Below are 10,834 nucleotides of genomic sequence, written 5' to 3'. Positions count from 1 at the left end.
TAAAATAGATAGCCAATGGGAATTTTCTGTATGTCTCAGGGAACTCAAAGAGGGGCTCTGTATCTACCTAGAGGGGTAGGATGGAGAGGGAGATGGGAGGGAGGTTTAAGAGAGAGGGGACATATGTACACCTATGGCTGATTCATGTTGATGTTTGACAGAAAACAACAAAATTCTGTAAAGCAATTATCCTTCAATTAAAAAAATAATATAAGAAAAACAATAGGGTGGTTTCAGTGAACTTTTTTTCAAAAGACAGAGATGAGTTAAACCATGGGTCCAGATTTTGGGATTTCACAGACTAATTAAACTTCCCCTCTTCATCCTCCCAAAATGCAGGGGGCTTAGGATCTTTTTGTTTTGCCAGGTATAGGCTAACAAAACTGGTGAAAAGTGTGCAATGTTCTGGCCCCAGCTGTGTTTGTCCAGGTTAAATGCTCTATAAATTCTCTGATGGCTCTTGGTTCAGAGATCTCATTTGCCATCTCATTTGTAGGCAAATTCAAGAGAAACCATGCCTCATACCTATTTTGCTCCTTGAAACCATAATGACAGGTAGGCTGCCTGCAGAGATTAGTCTCTGAAGAAACAAAGACTTTCATCCATCCACCAACCCACTCATTCATTCGTTCATTATTTACGGAGTACCTGTTAAACAGGGCTTCCCTGGTGGCTCAATGGTAAAGAATCTGCTGGCAGTGCAATGCTGGAAATGTAGGTTTGATCCCTGGGTTGGGAAGATCCCCTGGAGAAAGAAGTGGCTACCCACTCCAGTATTCGTGCCTGGGAAATCCCATGGACAGAGAAACCTGGTGGGCTACAGTCCACAGGGTTGCAAAAGTCAGACACGCCTTAGAGACTAAACCACCACCACCACCACTTACTAAACATTAGGGATTATTTTAGAAAATGGAGAAGCAAAGAAGAACTTTCAAGCCATGTTGACACATAAATCATGAAACAATATCCATTGCAGCATTATTTACAATAGCCAATATTTGAAAGCAACCTAAGTATCATCAATAGAATGGATAAAGCACATAGGATATAGATGTAGTTATGCAATGGAATATTACTCACCATAAAAAAGAATGAAGTCTTGCCATCTGAAAGAGTCTGGATGGACCTAGATGGCATTTTGCTAAGTGAATTAAGTCACACAGAAAAAGATGAATATTGATACCACCTGATTTCACTTGTATGTGGAACCTAAAAAAGAAAACAAAACATAACAGGGACAGACTTATAGAGCACAAACCGGTGACTGCCATGGTTGGGGGCGGGGGTGAAGATGAGTGAAACAGGTGAAGGAAATTAAGAGGTACGGACTTCCAGTTATGAAATAAATAAGTCACAGGGATGTAATGTACCACACGGGGAATATACTCAATAATATTAAAATAGCTTTGTGTGGTGACAGGTGGTAACTAGACTGATCATGGTGATCATTTTATAATTATAAAAATATTGAATCTCTGCTTTCTACCTGAAACTAATATAATAAGACCATTATACTTCAATTAAATTGAAAAAAATGAAACAAAAAGATAAAGCTGCAAAGTGCAGCAAGACCTGCAAATAGCAGTGCCAGGGCCAATGCAGGTACAATCAGAGAAGAGGGGGCTGGAGGCACAGGGAAGCAGAGGTCACATGCATCTGCTTCAGCCACCGAAATTTCCATCTTCTGTGGTACACACCCTGGCAATGATGCTGACAGCAGGCATATCTTCAGATAAGGCAGACAATGATACATCCCACTGTTCTAATTCTGGAACTGTTATGCCACCTCATTAATATGTGAAAATGTGTTAAAAAGCTGCTGATAAACAGCTGCACAGAGGCAGAAATAGTGGCTCCCATCACATTTGCAAGCTTTACTAGCTGGCTCTCGAACATGGCATGAGAAACGAAGCTTCGCCTGCATGTATAAACTGGGTAATTTGCTGTAATCTTCCACTTTATTGGTAGACATTTTGCCATATCATGTCTCCCCAACCACAGTTTAAGGGCACTTCTGATTTACACAGCTCTGTAAACTGCCTCTTCCTTAGAAAGAACTGTCATGTCGTTTGGCAGCATTGTTTCAACATTCTGATTTATCAATAAAATGGAAGATTGCCTTGCTTCCATGCACTGCACAATTTCTAATAACTGCATTTCTATTCAGTCGGAGAGCATTTGATTAAGGAATTAGATACAAGTTATATATAAATCACTGCAAGCCCTGAGTTGACTGAAATGTTGGAAAGAGCACTTCATGGGTGAGGGGAGTAAAATTTTCCCCCGACCCAGGAGCAGATCGGGAGTAAGGAAAGAGGCTTGTCTGAAATGTGATGGCAGAGATTTTCATCTCTCCCAGGCACCGTTCCCCAAGGCCAAGAGCAAAAGCCCTCCGTTTACCTTACCTTGGGGATGGCCCGGCTCCATATTTCTCTAGCGACACTTCCCGCTGGAAGAAAAGTCCCCAGCGATCCTCATTTCCAATGCCTCCTTTCTCCCCCCTCCAATTCCTTTAGGGTGACAGATTGACGGCCTCCCCAGGTGCCGCCTGAATGCATCTTTTGACAGGGGACAGCAACATTGAGCTCAACGAACTGATTCCCAGTGTGTCCCTACTTAGACCCAGACCTTGGAGGTGATTCCCAGCCCTGACCTCCCCTCACCCGCCCCCACCCCAGAGAGGAAATACGGCCGGTTGGGGGACCTTCTCTTCTGGGTAAATATTAAGCTGTTTTCTGTTTGGACCAGGTGGCAGCTGCTCCTTTCCTTCTGGGTTGGGGATTATGTATTTGTGTAATTTTTATATTGTGTTTGTTTTCTTGGCAGATGGCTTCCTTCTCATTATTGGGGTGGTATGGAGGGAGAGGAAGGGTGTAACTCTAGGGGTGTGTTCTGCCTGATGAAAGGCAGATAATAAAAAGGTGGCGTTTTGTAAAACCCACAGAGAGCAAGACTATATAATTTAACTAAACATGAACAGCCTCAGATCCTGCAATTATCCAAACAATCTCCATCCAGGCAGCACTTGGAACAGGGCAACTTAGAAATGGGCTTTCCTTTCTAGAAGCATTTAGATGATTCTCCTGACATACACATCTCCTTTCGCCTGGCTCCCCGTCCACACCTCACGCTGCATTTGCATGCAAGAATGCAAAAACAAGCTCCAGGTCAGGATTTTGCCTCGTCTAGAAAATGTGAGTGTTTCCTGGCAGTGCCAAGAGTAGGGGTGGGGTCTTAGAATTACAAATGTAGCGCTAAGTTAAAGCCCTTGGTATAAAATTTGATCTAATTAAGACACTACCAGAGCAAAGCATTTCAATAGCAATTACACAGGTTGCAAAGGGGGTGAAGTGCCTTCTAAAACCAAAAAAATGCTTCTGCCAGAAATAAGCACCCCTGAAGGTCAAATGAGGAGCTGTCAGTGCAGAATACCACTCGCCTTGACCTCAAGTAGGTACCTCCCTTCCATCAACTGCCATGAAGGCTGTATGCTGGGGGTCTCTGCAAGGAGCCTGGGCTCCCCATCCCAGCAATCTCTATCACCTCTCCCACGGACAGCTTCCCAAATGTTGTGATAATTCCCATTTGCACCCCTTGCCTCCTTTACTAAGCTATCATTTATGGATTTTTTTTAGTGTTTTCTATGTACTGAGACCTGTCACCTCCTAAAGAGGCAGTGAGTGTTAGTCACTCAGTCGTGTCCAACTCTTTGGACCTCACAGACTGTAGCCTGCCGGGCGTCTCTGTTCGTGGGATTCTCCAGGCAAGAACACTGGTATGGGTAGCCTTTCTCTTCTCCAGGGGATCTTCCTGGAGATGGATAAAATTCTAACAATAGGATGATCCCGCATAGCAACCTCTAGGCCAGAAATAATTTGCAAATATTTTCTTACAGTTTTCAAGTACTCATAATGGGAAATTATTCATTCAGGTCTACTTTGAATACTGAGCCCTTAATAGACACAGGCACTGTGAAAGGTTCTAGAAATATAAAGGTAAGTTGTATCAGCCCTGTCCCTGTGAAGTCACAAGTCTAATAGATAAAACAGACATATGCCTAAACACTTAAGATCATGAGTAATATTGCTCAGTTACAGATGGAAAACAGAGGCATAGAAATTCACACTAGATGAGACAGAGGTGTCAGACTGGGGATAACGTTCAGTGGTCCTGCTCAAGATTGCAGGACAGATTCAACCACTTTAAACTAAGTGAACAGAAGGTAAGGGTCTAGGCTCTGGGGCCAGACGGCCTAGGTTCAAATCCCAGCCCCCCACCCCAAAATACTGTGTGATATTGGGAAAGTTACCTAAACTCTCTGTGCCTTCATTTTCTCAATTGTGAAGTGAGGCTAAATAAAGCCCCCTGGTTTGAGTTATCTTGATGATTAAATAAGACAACATACATGAAGCACCTAGCACAATGTTTTCTGAGCTCTATCGTTAGCTGTGCAGTGCTGTCCAAATTATTTGAACTCCATGTTTAATTTCCTCCAAATACCTGCTTCATTTACATTAAGAGAATTTAATGAATGTAAACATGTGAACTCAAGTAACAACACCGAGCACAAAATCTTAGTTATTATTATTGACATTTTATTACTACAGACACACTCTCGATGTACTAATGAAACAGCTTTATATTTTAAATTATGTTCTCATAGTCAAAGGAAAAGACCATCAGCCTGGAAATCAAAACTTTAATTAAGGGCTTCCGAGGTGGTGCTGGGAAAGCATCCACCTGCCAATGCAGGTGATGCAGTAGTTGCAAGTTCAATCACTGGAGGAGAAAGTGGCAACCCACTCCAGTATTCTTGCCTGGAAAATCCCATGGACAGAGGATCCTGATGGGCTACAGTCCATGGGGTTGCAAAGAGTCAAACATGACTGAGTGACTGAATACTACACACAGGAAAATTGACTAACCTCTCCAATCCATGGTCTTTCCATCGATTGTTACCTCCTCGAGAACCTTCCAGTCACCTCCTTCCCTGGCGGGCAGTATCAGAGCCCTCTGCAGCACATTACTAGCTCCTGAAGCAATCGCTATCTTGCAATATACTTGTTCACTTGGTTTCCCATCTCGCCCATGAGTTCTTTGAGCTAGTCATTTTTTTCACCTATGCATTCCATAAGTGTAAGTGTTAGTCGCCCAGTCGTGCCCGACTCTTTGCAACCCGATGGACTGCAGCCCACCAGGCTCTTCTGTCCATGAGATTTTCCAGGCAAGGATACTGGAGTGGGTTGCCATTTCCTTCTCCAGGGTATCTTCCTGACCCAGGGATCGAACCCAGGTCTCCTGCACTGCAGGCAGATTATTTACCTACTGAGCTACAAGGGAAGCCCATCCATTCCATGAGAGATCCTAATTTATTTGTTGAATGAGCAAATCCAAGTTTTTAGCTGAGAAATTTGGGGGCACTGAGAAATTCAATTAATTTACTTAAAATCACCAGTTTAGCTAGTGGGAGATGTGAGTCTAGAACTGGAAGTCTTTTCTTACTGTGGTATCTTCCTCCAAGATCACAAAATCAGCCTCTATAAACTGAGTGATTCATTTAAAGTGAACATTTTCTTTACAAACCATTTTTTTTATTTTAGAGTTTTAACATCAATTACCTTCAAATAGCAAGCCACTCCAGTACATTTAAAAACTAATTTGATTTAGCAAACATCAATGTATCTACAGCTTGTTGTTCAAGTACCTGTTGCACAAAGCAAGTAAGTGTAGCTGGATCCCGACTTGAGATATTAACTGAGGTGCATTATCAGGGTGACTAACACCATCTGTGAGGTTGGGGCTGGTTTGTTGTTGTCTTCGAGGAGCAGCAGCTAAAAATTACATAAAGAAGTCATGAGTATAAGTCTCTGATTTGTTCTCAATTCATGAGTATTCATCCAAATATTCAGAGACGTATTAGAAATAAATTCTTACAGCCCCCGACTCAGATTATGTCTACTCCAGGACAATGAGATCCCCTTGTGATCTCAAATGATGACTGTAGAACACAAGGACAGGGAAAAAACAGTGATCATCATCCTCTATGTTCCAAAATGCACTTTTAGAACTCAGAGACAAGTTTTTTAAAAGTCCAGGTTTCTAAGACGCCACACTGGGGGAACATAACATCCTAGCTACAGTTTTCTAGCCCTAAGTCTGGATTTATTGACCTAGGATCTGTCATATCCTATTCTGGTAAATAGGACTCCATGAATAGCTACATACTATCAGTCACTTGGAAGATGCTTAAAGGAGGGGCTGTCTTCCAGATAGGCAGTAATTGTGAAGAGGAAATAAAAGTCTAGAAAAAAAGGTAAAAAGAGACACACACATAAATCACATGCACTCCTCACCTTGGACCCTTCCCTAAGAGAGTTCTACTGCAATAGTTGGTCTTTTTTGGCCTCAGGATCCTGGAAAAAGCAGGAAGGAGCAAGCGGGTATTCTGTGATGGCAGCCTGGCACATCTAAATCAGACCATCCTCCTTGCCGATGCCACTGTTCCTTGTCCTTGTCATCACAGTGCACCAAAACCCTTGTTCCTTCAGGCTTCATGCTCGCCCCCTGCAGCCTAACGCCAGTTTACACTTGAGCCCAAAAGTTTGAATTTGCTATTCTACCTACTAGCAATAACCTTCACCCTGCTCTTAACCGACAATAAATGGTACCATTTGAACATGTTACACATTATATTAGCTCTTAAATTATATAAATAGATGAAACTCCTTATTGTTAAAAGATATCAAGGTAATTAAGTCCTTTGAATATATTTTTAAGTACAACTGTTCTGAAATTAAGCAGTAATTTCTGTGTTCATGTGTCTATCTCCCTCACTAGACTATGAGTATTTTTAGAGAGAAGACTCTCTTGATGAGAAAGCAGTGCAATGCCTGACACATCATTTGATTAATATTTGATGAATAAGTGAACAAATAAATATACATATGTCCAGGGACAATGTAGCTCAAAGCCCAGATTCTGAGGCCAGACTACCTGGAGTCTAATCCCAGCTCCATCCTTACGAGCCAAATGACCTTGGACAAATTGCTTAAACTCTTGAGTTTTCAGATCCCCCATTAATAACGTGTTGCAATACTACTATATAGGACACGACTGAGCACATACATACACACTCTGTGTATGTATATAGACAGTGTGTGTATACAAGTGTCTGACACAAGTGAGTGTTCTCACATGCAAATCCTTGTGCCCAACCCACAGTGAGGCCAAACAATATCAAAATGGCAGGGTTTGAGGTCCAGGCCCTGGCTACAAGGAGGGGTCCCTGCACGGGCCAGTCATCCTACCCAGGAGAATTCGTCCAGCACCAGTCTTGGTCCTCCCACTGGCACGCAGGCCTGGCTGAAGAAGGGTGGTGAACTGGCAGCACCCTCAGGGCCAGGCCCCCAGACCCTGCCCAGCCGCCATCATTGCGAGAGCCAGACGCCCAGGGCCCAGCCGGCACCTCAGGCTTTTCATCTGAACTGGAGAGAATCCTTTGTATAGAACCAATAGGAATACACGTTGTAGCAAATACCACTCAGGTTAATCCCCAGCTCACAACAGCCCTCTTTGAGAATAGCCCCAACCACAGAGATACTCTGAAGTACAATGTCCTTGCAACTTAACCCTGACCTCTGGCCACTTCCTAGGTGACAATTGATTTAAGCTGGACCAACTTTTGAAACTTGGAGAGTAATCGGTTAAAGCTGTTACCTTAAAGGCCGTGTCCATACACTCCAGTTGCTGAGGCCTCCATGGACTGTGGGTTTGCGGGAAAGGTTCGCTGCTGCTTCCAGCCTATGCCCGGCCATGGTGAGGACCCTGGAGCTCTTCAGGATCCAGTCCTCAGCCTGTCCCCAGGATGCCCAGCTCATCCACCGGCCTGGAGGCTGGAGGGCCTAGAGGGCCCCGGGGAGAAGGCCTTAATCTGCAGTCCTGCCGCAAGGACCACTGGGAGGCTGACTGTTGGCCACGCTCAAGGTCTCCTGATAACAATTACAGACTAACGGCTGCATGCTCGCTTCACTCCTGTTACATAAGTACTCAATAAATATATATCTATTATTATTGCAATGCAGACTGTCTGGTCATCATAGCTACCAAAAGATTCCAAACATTTAGCTAATTTAATCCCCAACTCTGGTCAAGAAAGCCCCTTTTTGTAAACGTTCATTTCACAAGCTGAGACATGATTTAATGGGCTTCCAAAACATGGAAGAGTTCCAGGCACAGGTGGTGGTGAGCAGCTGTTTTCCATCTCCGCTGAGGACGAGCTGAGAGTCTTAAAGAGCCACATGAGCGATTTGGGTATAAAGTGCTAGGAATACCTTCCTAATGTTTGAGAGTGTGAAACTCTACATTGAAACCTCAAGAGAAGCCATGGAATCCTCCTCTCTAGAGATTCTTTAAAAATGGGACACTGAATCAGCTCTAAGTTGGATAAAGACCAGAAAAGCATCTCACATTAAAATAACAAGCAGTTTACATGGGTCAGTCAAGTTTGAGTTACACTGCTATTGATCTAGTTCCCTTGAAGTACCATTACCTGGAGACACATATAAAAAGAAAGAGTATGGGAAGCAGATTCCTTTACTAAGTGAGACCGCAATGAAAATCGTTGAACACTCATTCAAAATAACTTTAAATCTCATTAAGAAATCATTTCTGAAGGATCTGAATGAATGGTACCTGGTATAAGTACTTCATGAGAGAAGGCAGTCTTGGGGGTCATGTTTGAGGCAAACTCAGGAAAGTACCTAACATTCTATTATATGCAGACCACACCATATGCAATTTCCAGCTTAAGATGGTAAAAACAAGAGGGGAAAATGCACTTCCATTGTACTCTCTTGGCGGAGAAAGTGTCAGAAAAACCCCTGTGAGTGGAGAGACCCAAATTACACACCTATTATTCTTTCCAAGCTCAGGAGTGTTTTGCATATTTCCTCTTGGGAAGAAAATATTCTGATTTTAGTAAAGAGGTGGAGGCAGTCTCTTGCTATTCTTGGTGGCTCAGAGGAAGAAACCAAAGAGAAAGGCGATTTCTAGGGTTAAAAAAAAAAAAAGCTAGCAGAGGCTTTGATCCTGAACAACCTGAAGTTTGAGTTAGGGCCGAAAGAGGAGGCTGCATAGGTGACTAAGGAAGCAAGGCTTGTTTGCAGTTTTACAGCCACATAAGTGGGTTAGACAGAAGGCAGGAATGGTGATATGTGATAAAGACACTTAAATGGAATTTAACGGTTTATTCTCTTCCAAATTACTGAACATTAGGTTTAAATGTTTCCATATAAATATTAAATTATATGTATATAGCAGGATTGCAAATTTGCACATTACCACTCTGTTTTTTAAGGAAACTATAGCTTCTTTATTTCTTATAACTATTCTTCCTCCAAGTTCACACCCCATTGAGGAGTGTGGGGCAAAAACAAACTTGCCAATTAATAATATCTCAGTCTCTTCCCTTTTAAAGAGTGTCTTTGGGTAAGTCTTTTTTTAAAAGAGAGAAAGATCTGCTTATTTCTTCTCCCCAAAATGAGAAAGAAGGTCTGTGGCTGACACAGCCAGCCCCTCTCCTTGCAGGTGGCTGGTCTGATCCAGCCCTGACTTGGCATCTGCTGGGGCACAACGGGTCCCTCTTGACCTTTGGTGCACAATCATTGCCTCCAAAAGTCCCATGTGCACCAGCTTGCAGGGACCCAGAGGCTCTGCCTCAGACCATGGTCATCCCGAAGGCCAGGATGCTACAGCTCCCAAGCCAAAGCCAGCTTCTCCTTGGCCTGCAGAGGCCTGCAGCCTCCCAGGAGCTGTAGATGAGGAAACAGGCCACAAGCCCCAGTGTTCTCAGGCTCCCTGTTCCTGTTCAGCATATTTCTAGCACAATATCCCCAAGCTTTTACCTATATAGGAGGGAAAAAATATCTTGTTCTTACAGTTGCACTTGCTTTGTTTCACCACAACTGGTTTTAACTGCTAGAGCTCTAAAACAGTCATGACCTTTAGCAACCTCACCACCATCACCACCACTAAAAAAAGCTGATCAACTACTAAGACCTCTGAGTGACCCCAGTTCATCAGACCCTTACTGCGCTAAACTGAGGGTTCCTTCCTGACCAATGAACAGCAGGACTGGTTTTAACCAACCGCACACCAATGAATGGATGCATTCTGACTTTGCTGGAGTACAAGCTTCCAAACATGATTTAGCGTAAGTGCCGTGGCCTCCTCCCTTTCTACTGCATAAACCCCTCTGATCTTCCCCTCAGAAAATGTGTCCACGGCTGCACGCACTACCTCCTTTGCCTGGAAAGTAACTAAGCTCAAGGCCTACTTTGTTGACACTAGTCACTGGTTTTCCATGAATAATCCCAACAGGAGGCAGAAGGGAAAAAACACAGGCATCTTGGCCTTCCTCTCAGGTCCTCACTGTCTTCCTCTAAAGTGCTTCTTTTTATGAGATAGGACTTCCCCTTCGTCATTGTTCCTGGGGGCACTAGACCACATGGCCTAACACTGGTGGCAGCCAGGATGCACGGAGACAAACCAGCTTAGTCATAAGAACACCTATTGAAAAGTAATTTTAATTTATTCTTTCCATTACATACCTGCATCAAGAAGGAAAAATCTCATACAGATGGCCTACAGGCACATGACAAGATTCTCAACATCACTAATTATTAAAGAAATGCAAATCAAAACTACAATGAGGTATCACCCTCATATGGGTCAGCACGGCCACCATTAAAAATCCTACAAACAACCAAAACTAGAGAGGGTGTGGAGAAAAGGGAACCCTCCTGCACTGTTGGTGGGAATGTAAGTTGATGCAACC

This window comes from Cervus canadensis, chromosome 13 (assembly GCF_019320065.1).
Source record: "Cervus canadensis isolate Bull #8, Minnesota chromosome 13, ASM1932006v1, whole genome shotgun sequence".
Taxonomy (NCBI): domain Eukaryota; kingdom Metazoa; phylum Chordata; class Mammalia; order Artiodactyla; family Cervidae; genus Cervus; species Cervus canadensis.
Note: the sequence above shows the minus strand (reverse complement) of the source record.